We start from the raw sequence: 12,886 nt of genomic DNA on the forward strand, positions 1-12,886 counted from the left end.
CCTTTCCTGGATTTGTGTCAGCGTGTATATCTCATCTTTTTTGGATTGGATGTTTTTCATGATTTCGTTGTTAAGCCTTGTGCAAGTCCTCTCGAACGTTTGCAGAGCATCTAGGGTCCTTCTCCAGACGCAACCATGCTTTAACTCATAAACAAAGGTGGTGGCATGACCATCCTTCAAAAATCTCCTAAGCTTCTCTTTCTCCATCATCATCGTGGTATGAACCTGCATGAAAATTTTAAAATGAGCAAGTTTCTAAAAAGACTCAATAAGTTTCCTTCGGAAGTAATATTGAGCCAAAAATTAACTACTTTAGATGACTTACTATTCTTGATAGACTTTTTGTTAGAAAAGATATTAGATTTTCACAATTATATAGTTTAAAGATTATATAGGTTTATGGATTCCATTGTATAAATTACATCAACATACTTTATTATCCATCATCGCCATGAAAGAAAGGAAAAAAGAAAGAAAAATAAAAGAAAAAAGAAAGAAAAATAAAAAATAAATAAAACAAGTTAAACCATAATAAAAACTCAAAAAGAAGTCACAGAGGCTTGCAAAATTAAAAAGAACAAGAAACCCAACACTTCACAAAATAAGGCAAAATGATGAAAAGGTTAAAAATAAATAAATAATTGAAACGTTTATAACTAGATAAATAAGAAATGACAACATAAAAAATATTTTTTTATGTTACTAATATTAAAACAAAACTCCAATCAAATAATGACATCTTTTTAGTTGTTATTTTCGCTTAGCTTATTTTATTTATTTATTCTTTTTCTTCCTTTCTTTCTTTTATTAGTTTCTATTAATGTACTCCATATTTACTATTTAAATTAGTATTTCTTTTATCATCTTATTTTGATCAAGAACATTGGTGGAAAAATTACATAAACAATATAATCCCTAAACCTATGTAAGATTTAGCTAATTTCTACAACTTTAATTCAACTGATAGGCTTATTTCTGAGAGGATTGCTGCTAAAATGTTATGACATTCTGGCATAGTCGGACGTCGTAAAATCAACTAAATGATCGGATACCAGATTCGATAAAATACCGCTATCTCAATAGGTATCGTCTTAGCTGCTGAAACTGAATTAAATTAAATTTGCAATTTATCGCACTAATTCTATCTATGATGCCTATTTTTCATATGTTCATTGGGAGTAGTAGCAACAACATGTTTGCAGTTATTGTTTTTGGATGCGACCATGACAATGAAGGTTTCTTTGACTAGCAATCTTGTGGGACTTTAAGAGGCAATCTCTCACTGATCTCGCAATTGGGTTCCATGGTAGATAACAAAAAATCTTACAGTCTCATCTCCATCACTGAATCTCCTTCCCAAACAAGCCCTCTTATCTTCAGTGATCGTGCTTCCTTAAAATGAGCCAAAATGATACCTTTTGCTAAGAATTGCTATAAATGGCAACCCTGTAGATATTCTTGCTAGATCCTTTCATGCATAATCAAATGGTGGCGGAGCCATGATATTTTTCATGACAAAATTGATAGATATGAAAGCAATAAATCTTGGTAGGACACCAACAATTGCATGGGGTGGACAGATCTGTAATGGTCTTAGAGAAATTTCCAAGATTAACTGAATAATTTTTGGATCCATTATGTCAAATAGTTGGCATGCCTTGTCGAAGCCACAACATTTTGCATAAATGGATGCCAATGTACGAGGCAGAAAATGATATCAACCTAATCAGAAGAGCATAAAGAATTGTTAAAAGACCAATCTATGAAAGAGCTAAAATATAAAATGACTCAATTTATTAACTTAGATTTTTTGGATACATTCAGATACATATAGACTTGATACTGAATTACTCACATTGATATGTGAACAACTTTATGTAGTCTTATTTTCCCTTACAAAAACTACTTACAGGAATAACTTCCTAGCAACTATATATCTAATTTATTTATTTATTTAAACTAAACTTAGAAACTAACCTAATTTAATGTAATAAATCCAACAATTTAGAAATGACCTCACAATCAAACATGATGAGATGAGGAATCTGAAAATGATGTCTAACACTGGAATGGAAAGTAGCAAGAGAGACGCACTAAATTTTTTTATTATTAGAAACAGTGACCATGAGCATTATAAATTATTATTTTGTGATATCTAAGTTTATGCTAGTAGTGTCGTAATTCATTTGGAAACAACTAAAGGAAATTCATTTACTCATTTCCTTCTTAATCTGATGAAGTTTCTACTACTTTTGTATAAAAACTTATAAAAAAGTTTAAAATAAATTGAATATTTTAGAAAGTCATTTTTAAATACAATTGAAAATATATTTTTATGTAAAAACTAAAAAAATAAAAGTATAAAATAAATCTTATTCTTCATTTATAATTAAATTTTTAATTTTTAAAAATATTATTTGTATAAAATCTTATCTTCCTACATATTTTATGGTAGTTTGTTTGTTGTGTTTATCATCACAAAAAATATGTCATTACATTTATTTCTTATTTGAAATCTAGGAGCTGAATTTTTTTCTAAGCTATACAAATAATCAATGCATTTAGGTAGTAATAAGGATATTAAAATAGTCATAAAATTTATAACATTAGCACATCATAAATCTTCTTGCATGTACACAAATTATTCAAATATGAGAAAGAGAACAAGAAGAAAGAGAATAGAGGAAGGAGAAGGTAGAGAAGGAGCCAAGAGGAGGATGAGAAGGGTAGGATGAAGAAGGAGAAGGAGAAGGAGCATGAATGTGATAATCAATTCACAACATATAATTTCAAAAATTCCATAAGATTGTAAGAATGAGAGAAAGAAGAAAGTTAAGGAAAGGGAACAACAATAAACTAAAAAGGGGAAGGAGAAGGTAGAGAAGGAGTGAGAAGGGGGATGAGGATGAACTCAAAGACAAGGAATGCAAAGTAGGAGAAGGAGAATGAGAAAATAAGGGAGGGATAGAATAACAAGCATTTCTAATAAGAATGGAGATAAGAGGATGTATGAAAGAGAAAATATGGATAGCTACCCTCTTTATTTAGGAAGATCTTGCTAGTGCATCCATTTCATATAGTAAATGATAGTTAGGAGGATGTGTGTGTGTGTGTGTGTGTGCGTGCGTGCGCGTTCGCATGCATGCGTGCATGTTAGGGATTTTTTGATCTATCATCTATTGCACAAGTTTTGGTGATATGAGAGAGATAGAATCAATGTTCTATCAAATCTTTTAGTAGAACCATACAATTTAATTATAACCAAAAACATATTAATAACTATTCAAAAAGATTGGGCTTGTCCCTTTGGTGAAATGGTAGGGAGGGCCTACAACCAAGGTTCAAGTCCCCACAGAGCCATTCTCTACTGTGGATCTTAATTGATAATGTTTTCCATTGACCTTTGTTGAAATAGTGGGGCTTCTTGCCTGTAGTGCTTGCAATCAAGGGTTAATAATTTTTTTTGGGTTTGTCCCTTTGGTGAAATGGTGGGGCTTCTTGCCTATAGGGCCTACAACCAAGGCTCAAGTCCCCACAGGCCTATTCTCTACTATGGATCTTAATTGAGAATGTTTCTCCATTGACCCTTGGTGAAATAGCGTGGCTTCTTGCCTGTAGTGTTTACAACCAAGGGTTTATAAATTTGCAACAATTTGCATCCTTGACTCAGAAATGGTGAGAAGGAGTGGATAGGGAAGAGGATGGGGAAGTGCGCCTTTTCAAAATTTGAGACCTATCCTGGGCAGGATTCCTCAGGAAGGAGGGAATCAGAAGCCTAGATCGCAAGAGGGGTTTCTAGAGTGTCAAGGGACAGTGGAAATCAAAGATGTGACAGAGAATGAAGATGGGGACCCAGGTGACAAGAGTAGAGGTTTGAAGAAGCCTCTTCTGCCATCCAAGGTGAATCATTCTAGGGTACTTTCAACAAAATGGTTGTCTCTTTTTAGAGTTAAACCTACTAGTAAGTCTTTCTTTCCTCCAATTAAAATTATATCTAGCTTGGAAAAGGGTTCTTGTGCGATTGTTATTCCAAATGAGTTGATAGATCATAGCATTGCTTCAATGGCTTCTACATTGGTGGGAAAGTTTATTGGGCCAAGACCCAAAATAGATATTGTAAGATCTTTCACTTAGAAGAAATGGAACCTTAAAGGATAGGTCAATGTAACGACGATGGTGAAAGGCTTCCTGTCTTTTGATTTCACTTGCATTGAGGACTTGTCAAACATCTTATGTGAATGGCCTTGGAGTATAGGTCGCTCAACCTTGGTGCTCCAGAAGTGGTATTCGGAGTTGGATTTGAATGACTCATTTTTTGTGCAAGCACCTATTTGGGTAAGACTTCCAGACCTACCTCTGGAGTACTAGAATGAGGATATGTTTGTGGGGGTGGAAAATTCCTTTGGTGAGCTTTTGTTTATAGACCTGATAACGACTTCTAGAAGGAGACTTACATATGCTAGGATCTATACTGGAGTGAGGGAAAGGCTCAATATGTCGAAAGTTGTGTGCTTTCACTCAAAACTTGGAACACATATTCAGAAATTGGATTATGAAAGTGTTCCTTTTGCTTGTTTTCACTGCATGAAATTTGGACATAAGGCAAATCAATGTCCTAAGGCTAAAGCTGAAAAGAAAAGGATTCCAATTTTTTCTAAACTTGGAAAGGAGAAAAAAATCTAGAAAAAAAAAAGGATAAAAAGGAAGGCCAGAAGACCCATGAGATTTCAGAGGAGGTCCCGGAGGCTCCTATCATAGGAGGGAACAAACTAGTCCAGAATGAACCAAAGGTAGACAAGAAAGTGGATAAGGTCTTGTCTGGACCAAAGATTATTGAGGTGGAAGACCTAGTTAAAATAGTGGAAGGCCTTGTCAAAGGAGACGATAAGTCAGACCATAGTGACTCAAATGTAGACAAGACAATGGATAAGGTTTTATCTAGATCTAAGTTAAGTGAGGTGGAAGAACTAGTCAAGAATCATGTATCCCCCAAATTCAAGGAGGTGGATTCCCCGGCTAAGGTAGCTATTTTGGCTTCATCTCAAGTGGAGAGGAAGAAGAAGAATGATAGCCTTGTTGCCCCACTTTTCATCCCGAATTCATGATGCAAAGTGAAAAATGTTATGTCTTAGTTAAGTCTAAGTGTCTCTGGGTCTAGTTTTAATCTTTCTTAGGTGCAAAGTTTCTCAATCAGATTATCCATTCTTCCCTTCCTTCGCATCACATGACCGAGCGGGTTCCCTCTATGTTGTGAGTCTGTGGGTAGTCTAGGACCTAATATAATGGAGATTCTTACAATTCACAAAGTGATCTTCGATAATGAACTTGTTTTTGGCTTATCATGTTTTTCATGAGAAAGAAGGGAGCTTGTGGAGAATGGAGTATCGCCTTCTCTTTGGCAGGTTTTCTACCCTTGAAGGTGATTTCCTGTAGAGAACAACAAATGAGGCTTGCAGGCTAAAGCAAGAAGGAAGTAAGTGGTTCTATGGATAAGTCATATCTCCATTACAATCTTCCACCTTGGGAAGCATTTGGAATCCATCATAGTGCTTAGAATTACCTCTAGCAGAAAACTCTAAAGTGGCTTCTCCATGGCAAGCTTTCGATCCATGAAGTCAATTTTTTGATGAAGGCATTGGTGAAAGAGAAAAACAAGTGGGCCCCACTTCAACTTTTGCAGCCCTTTTGTGATTTTCCAAAACTAAGAGGCATATTGGCTTAAAGGGTAAAGTGAAAATAAAAGCATGGGCGAAAAAACAGAAATCGCCTTCACCTCGGTGGGTTCCCAACCCTTGAAGGTGATTTTTTGCATCTAGTAAGAAATCAACTTCAAAAGCATGTTGGGCACACAAATTGATCACAAGATACTTAAAGATGGTAATGGACATAAGTTAATTATAGTTGGGAAGGTATTTTGAGCAAAATCTAACTCAACAGATATTTCCTTATAGAGTACTCTATTTTCAATTCTCTGAAACTAGGGAAAAAAATGGAAAGGTAAAGTTGAAATAAAGGAAAGTTACCATTAGGCCAACAAAAATAGTGAAAAGACATGGAAATATTTGTTAGGAACTCTCACATTTACTGATCTAATGGATTCATCCTTTAATTCATTCATGTGGCACAGATCTTGAAAATTAATGGATAGATTAGAATACCTATATATAGAGGGAAATTAACAGTTTTACAAATCACCGCTTTTCTTAAACTGTTATATTGCCAAAATTGTGCAGCATTTTTAAATTTCTTGTGTTGTGAATTCATTTCTCAGTGCCTAATCTGGATTCAAATTTGTGAATTATCCTATATTCTAATAGAATGGCAACCAGATTTGTTGGGTTCGATGGACTAGGTGGGATCAAGTCCACATTGCAAAGTTTCACAGATACTTCACTCCATTTCTACGATATGCAAGACTTTTCAAAGGAGGTTGAGGTTAGAGCCGATCCACCCTATAACTGAGAAACTCCAAGGGAGAAAATTACTGGAGGCAGCTAATTTTTCAATGGCTGTGCAAGCTCTAGAATTCATTTGTGAATGCATAAATCATTACAATCCAGACACCAGGAAATTTTGTTACCTGATCATACTGTGCTAATCTCGATTGATGGACAAACTGTTGTGAATTGCCTTAGAATCCCAAAACAAGAAGAATTCTCAGAATTGACAATAGGAGGGACAATGTTTGAGTTCTCCTTGAAGAAAATGGTGTGGAGAAAAGAAATTATGAGGTCCTAGTTCCAAAAGCCATGGGGTGCTAAGAGTAAGATCCCTAAGACTCTTTTCGGCACTGATCTCAACCTTGAGATCGTAGACATTTTGGTTCTCTTACAGAGATTGAAAGGTGAGGTAGAAGCACTTAATTTTGTTGAACAATATTTCTTTCTAGTGCAAATTATATGTTCAGATACACATTGCGTTGATTGGCCTTATGAGGTAAGTGAAAATCTGTCTAGAGCTCTCAGTGTTGCGAAGTTCTACAACACCTTTTACATGTCTTCATTTTTGATTTACATGTTAGCATCTCTTCAATTGTGGCTAGGTTTGCCGAGATTAGAAAATTTTCCTGATCATGTAAAATGCTATGAGTTCTACCCATGTTTGCAGTTACAGAACAGTTATGTAGAATATGTCAGAGTTAATGATGATTTACAATGAGAATTTACAAGGAACTCCAAGGATGCCCAGAAAGGAGATTCAGCCCAGAAGCGATGGCGACCATTAGTCAATTTGGGAATTATTTTATCTAGTTCTCAACCTTTTCTTATTTGTAGCTTGCAACTTTTGATGGATTACCTTTGAAGTTGCCCAGACACCCAAGTGACATGATCGTGTTGATAGAGATTGTGAGGCAGGTGGTCCAAGTGAACGTGCTAAGCGGGAGCCTGAAGAAGAAACAGTATGAATTCCCTATGAAGGTTTGGGTTTATAGTTGCAAGTCTCAATCTGATGCAAAGAACATGCTCAAGGCCTTTGAGATGAAATACAAATTGGAAGCATATGAGTTCATAAGACCTATGTTCAATCCTAATGGATACACAAGAGATGTGTTACAAATTGGGAGTGTGATCAAACATGTTACCACTGTAGAAGATTATTGGGTAGATTGCAAGGATGAGTTGGAGAGCCAAGATGGTGCTTTCACTAGGCTCATGGTACAACAAGTAAAGACATATGTTATTGATCTCAATGTTGAAGGATTGGAGGATGATGGGAAAAATATGTACAATAACACATATTTAACTAAGATAAGGAACACTCCTATCAGTTCAAAGCCTTATGTGGATATAGAAGAAGACTTTGATGTCATGATGGCCTGAATCATGAAGAGAACTGGGAAATGGGTTGAATGGATGGCTAAAAAGAGTCAGAGTAAGAGCACGACCACTCAAGCCTCTTCGGTAGCTGCTACTCCCACTTCTTCTTAGAGTGACTCACTAGTGTGATAACAAAAACCACTCAAGGAACAACTCAACCTGTAGGAGGAGGTGATCAACCTCCAGACAAGAATGTTTCAATAACTCAGACTTGTCAGGATGGTTCTCTACTAGTTATTGGAACCTAGATTGGTGCTGAAGAAAAGAAGATGGAGGAGCCAAAGGACAGTGGTTCCACTCCAGTCCCATCCCCTCATGCCACTCTAGTTCCATCTCCTCACAGTACTCCAGTTCTATCTCCTCATACCACTCTAGTTCCATCTCCTCATCATAGCATTGTTCCATTAGTAAGTGATTCACTTCTGAGGCCAAGTGGTTCCCCTATACAAATAGTAGATTTGGGGTATTGACAGAGCAGTAGCAGTGAGTCTATTGAATCTGATGAGGCAACAAAGAAAACCTAGGAGGTGGAGAAAAGTTAGAGCTATTCTAGGCTCATTTCCCAAGATCCAAAGAATCCTTTCTCCTCAACTGCAATGGCAATGACCCCAGCTAAAAAGAAGATGTTTAGCATAGAATCACTTGGCACAGCCTCCAAGGTAATAGGTACTAATTCTTGGTTGGAGAAAACTTTGGAAAGGAAGAGAAAAAGGAAAGATGAAGGTGCCCCCACCAAGGATACTATTTTTGTTGTAGTTCGTTATGTATCTACACTGACCAAAGTTAAGAAGCAGAAGACTTTGTCCATACTTGGGCAAGATTCAAAAATAAGACACTTGACAATGGAAATAGCCAAGCCAAACAAAGAAGGAAGAATCGAGGACATGATGGCTGATGATTTCACTTTGTACTCAATTGATCTTGGAGACCTGCCAGACATGATACAAAAGTTGGCTTGTGGAGGTCAAGTAATGAAGTAATAGAAGGACAGTTAGAAAGTCTAAAGATGTCAAAGATTAGGATGAAGGCTGAGATAGAAGAGTTGAACAAGTTCATTAGGAAACTAGTCACCCCATTGGCAACTATTTTTGGTATATCAATGACCAAGAATCCTACTACAGCCGAAGTGTAAGCCCTCATTTTCTAGCTTCAAGAAGATAGACACTTCGGTCAGATTGGAAAAGAATGGATTGAGAAGCTCAAATCAGAAGGAGTTTCTATCATAGAACAAATTAGTAATTTTATCCTTAGATTGGAAACATAAAAGGATAACCTCATATTAAATAGCAATACTCTAGCTAGAGAAAGGGTAAAGTGTGATGATTGCATCTCCCTTCTAAAGATGATCATCTAGATGAAAGTTAAGGAAATAGTCGAAGCAAAGATCTTGAAGAAGGGAAATGAACCTCTGTTTGAGTGCCTTTACAACATGCAGTTCAAGCTAGAAATGATCTAGCTAGCTAAGAAGGGACTCAAAGAAACAGAGGATAAAGCAAAGAAGACTCAAGATAGAGGATTCAAACTCATGAAAGGGTTACACACTGATTCACAAACTAGTGGCCAAGGAAAGGCTCTCATTAGAATAGATGTAATGAAAGGTAACTTTTCTACATTTTTTGGATAATCTATTCGGAGTGGCTTCCAGTAGTCAAAACAGAGTTGCAGAACTCTAGACACTCAGGGGATGTGTACACGTGGGCACGAAGGAGTTGCCAAATCAGTTGCATGCAGTGAAAGAGCTGGCTAGGTAACATTCAAAATGGCTCTTGAGATTCACCAACATACACATGTCCAAACATGAAGAGCTAATTCCAATTATAGTTGCTGCTAAGGCATATAGAGAAAAAATAGAAAAGGGGAAGAAGTCTAAATGATTTACATTATGCCCTCTTTTTGTTTTCTTTTGTAATTTTTATAATACAACAAACTGGCATCTTGCCATTTGTCATTTTCAGAAGATGAATCGATTAAGATTCTATTGTAATGGTCATCTCGAAACTCTATATGTATGAAATTTAAAGATTAATGAAAGGTCAAAAAAAATTTGGTGTGAGATACTTGATGTTGCAGAGACAATTAATGGTATTTTGTGTCAATTATCTTCTATTCCATTTTCTATCATTTCTAGTTTGTGTTTTCTGTTTTGTTTGAATTGAAGCAAGGAAAGAACATAGTTTCACTCCCTTGTTTCGAGACAATGAACAAATGTGATAAGAATTGTTATTGTTTTTTCAGAGAGAAATCTCTTTAAGTTTTTTTCCCCTTAACTAATGGTAGTTTAAATTTGAATTAGCTAAGTTGGATGTTGATTGGAGTGTTGTTAAGCCTCGTGAATGCATAATATGTGTGGGTTCATGAACTTAATCAAATCTTCAGAAATCTTCATTTTGCCTGAGTTAGATTCTATTTAGGTCTGACTTGGTTTTACCTCTTCTGTTCTTGGGTCAAGAACATACCCCTAATTAGCTTTAGGAACAAACCATTATTCATTGAAGATCTATCATAGGGAGTTGTAGCTATCAATTCAGAGAAAAGCCTGTTCATCTATAAGTGGCTTTTCAGCTGTTTGAAACCAAATATTGTTCCAAATTTGGGTATTAAAGGGTCATAATCAAAAGAAAAAATATGTTTACCAACAAGCCTGTCAGAGAGAAAGGGGGAGCAAGCATTGAGTAATGAAGGGAAGTTAGAGAGGGAAAATCAAGAGGAAGTCTTGGGAGTTCCTTCTTCTTCTAGGAAGGACCATTTTGTTTCATGTAATCTAGAAGAGAGATTTGAGATGGACAATTTCTTATCTCCAGTTAAGATGGAAAGGGTTGATGACTGTTTGAAGGAAAATAAAGGAAATTCTAAAAAGAAAAATAGCTGGGAGTCCTCCCCGACTTCTCCAGCATAGACTAGGAAGGAGGCCTATTAGTCAAGTCATACAAGATAAGGCCAGAAGGAGTTTGGTGGATGGGAGCCAAAGAATTATTTTGGAATGTACTTCTAATTTGAAATGAAGATAATTTCTTGGAATATAAGGGGCCTTAATGGGGTCCATAAGAAGGAAATTCTTAGGAATATGATTAGAGATCAAAGACTTCATATTTTGATGATTCAAGAGACAAAAATGAAGAAGGAGATTATGGGTAAGATGTCCTTTAGCAATAATATGGTTGGTGAGGTTGTGGACTTTCAAGGAGCGTCAGGAGGTTTGCTTACTCTTTTTAATAATAAATAGTCCATATTTACTTCATTGTACAATGATGGTAATATTATCTTTTTTAAAGTGTTTCATTAGCATTCCAATGATTATTGGTTCCTTTTGAATGTCTATGCCCCTAATTCTAAAGGGAAAGGAAGAATTATTGGAATAAGATTTATGACATGGTTCATACCAGTAATTTGAATAAAGATATCATTATGGGGGACTTTAATACTCCTCTAATGGATATGAGAAATTAGGAGGTTTGGCCCGAGATTGGGAAAGTAAGATGGATCTCTCCAATTTTATTAATAGTTTGAATTTGTTAGATGTGGATCTTTCAAGTGGAACTTACACTTGGTCCAATAAAAGAATTGGAAGTGATTGTATTCAGGTTTGGTTGGATAGAGCTTTCATTTCTTCAGACTAGCTGAGTTCTTTCTCTTGCAAGCTGTCCCTGCTCCCAAGAGTTGGCTCAAATCACTCCCCTATATCCCTCTTGGTTGTCTCTCTTGAACCTAAGAGGAACTTCCCTTTTCGATTTGAAAAGATGTGGACTTCCCATCCTGATTTATTGAATAGGATATGCTATTGGTGGGGTATGGAAGTGGAAGGAACAACTATGTTTAAAGTTGCTAACAAGTTGAGTAATGTGAAACAGATGATTAAAGTCTGGAATATGATGGATTTTGGCCATATTTTTTAAGACAAAGAGGAGCTGTCTACCAAGCTCACTTCTATTTAGGGCACTATTCAATAGGATGGGTATAATGATTTGAATAGGAATGTTGAGATGTCTATTTGGACTGACTTCCACAATATTATGAGCATAGAAGAGAAGTTTTGGAAGAAAAGATCAAGAATCAATTAGCTTAAAGAGGGTGATCAGAACACCAGATTTTTTCATATTTCTACTCTTAAGCATAAAGAAAATAACAAAATATTAGGTTTTAAAAAGGGATAATATCTTTTGACAAGAGAGAATGATATTTCTGTTGAGGTTGTTTCTTATTTCTCTTCATTTCTGTCCTGGAATCCCTTGTTGTTGGAGGTGGATCAGAATGAAATTGTCTCTTGTCTCCCATAGATTATTAAACCCCATCATAACAAAATGTTGAGGGCGATCCCAAAAGCATAGGAAGTTAAAGAAGCTTTGTTTTCTTTGCCTACTAAAAATTCCTTGGACTGGATAGTTTTCCAATTTTCTTTTTCCAAACTTATTGGGAGGTGGTTATGGAAGATGTGTTGAAGGTTGTTCAAGAATTTTTTGGAGCAAGAAGCATTCTAAAAGAGATCAATTCTACATTCTTGGTCCTCATTCCTAAAGTTCCTAGGGTTGATTCTTTGGATAAATTTAGACCTATTAGTCTTTGTAACTCGTTCTATAATATTATCTCAAAGGTGTTAACTTCAAGAATTCTTAAAATTCTCCCTTTGATTATATCTCAGCAACCAATGGGTTTTGTCCCTAGAAGACATATATTGGATTCTATCATGATGGTTCATGAAGTGATTCATTCCATGGAAGTAGGAAAAAGAGAAGGTATGCTTCTTATGCTAGATCTTTCTAAAGCCTATGATCGGGTGGATTGGACTTTCCTTGGTTTGGTGCTTTAGGCTTTTGGCTTTGATTGGAAAGTTTGCAAGCTTATATCTTAGCTTATTTCTACTTCTTCTCTTGCAATCTTGGTAAATGGGGCTCCCTCAAAATTTTTCAAACCTTCGACAGGGTTAAGACAAGGGGATCCTCTCTCTCCTATTTTGCTCATTATCATGGTTGAATGTATAGGAAGGTTGATTGAGAGGAACAAACAATAAGGGAGACTTAAAGGGATCAAATCATCTTCGAGGAGTGCTTCTTTTTTGTATCAGCAGTTTGTGG

Source organism: Cupressus sempervirens, chromosome 5 (assembly GCF_028749045.1).
Source record: "Cupressus sempervirens isolate cs-2001-9-10 chromosome 5, ASM2874904v1, whole genome shotgun sequence".
Classification (NCBI taxonomy): domain Eukaryota; kingdom Viridiplantae; phylum Streptophyta; class Pinopsida; order Cupressales; family Cupressaceae; genus Cupressus; species Cupressus sempervirens.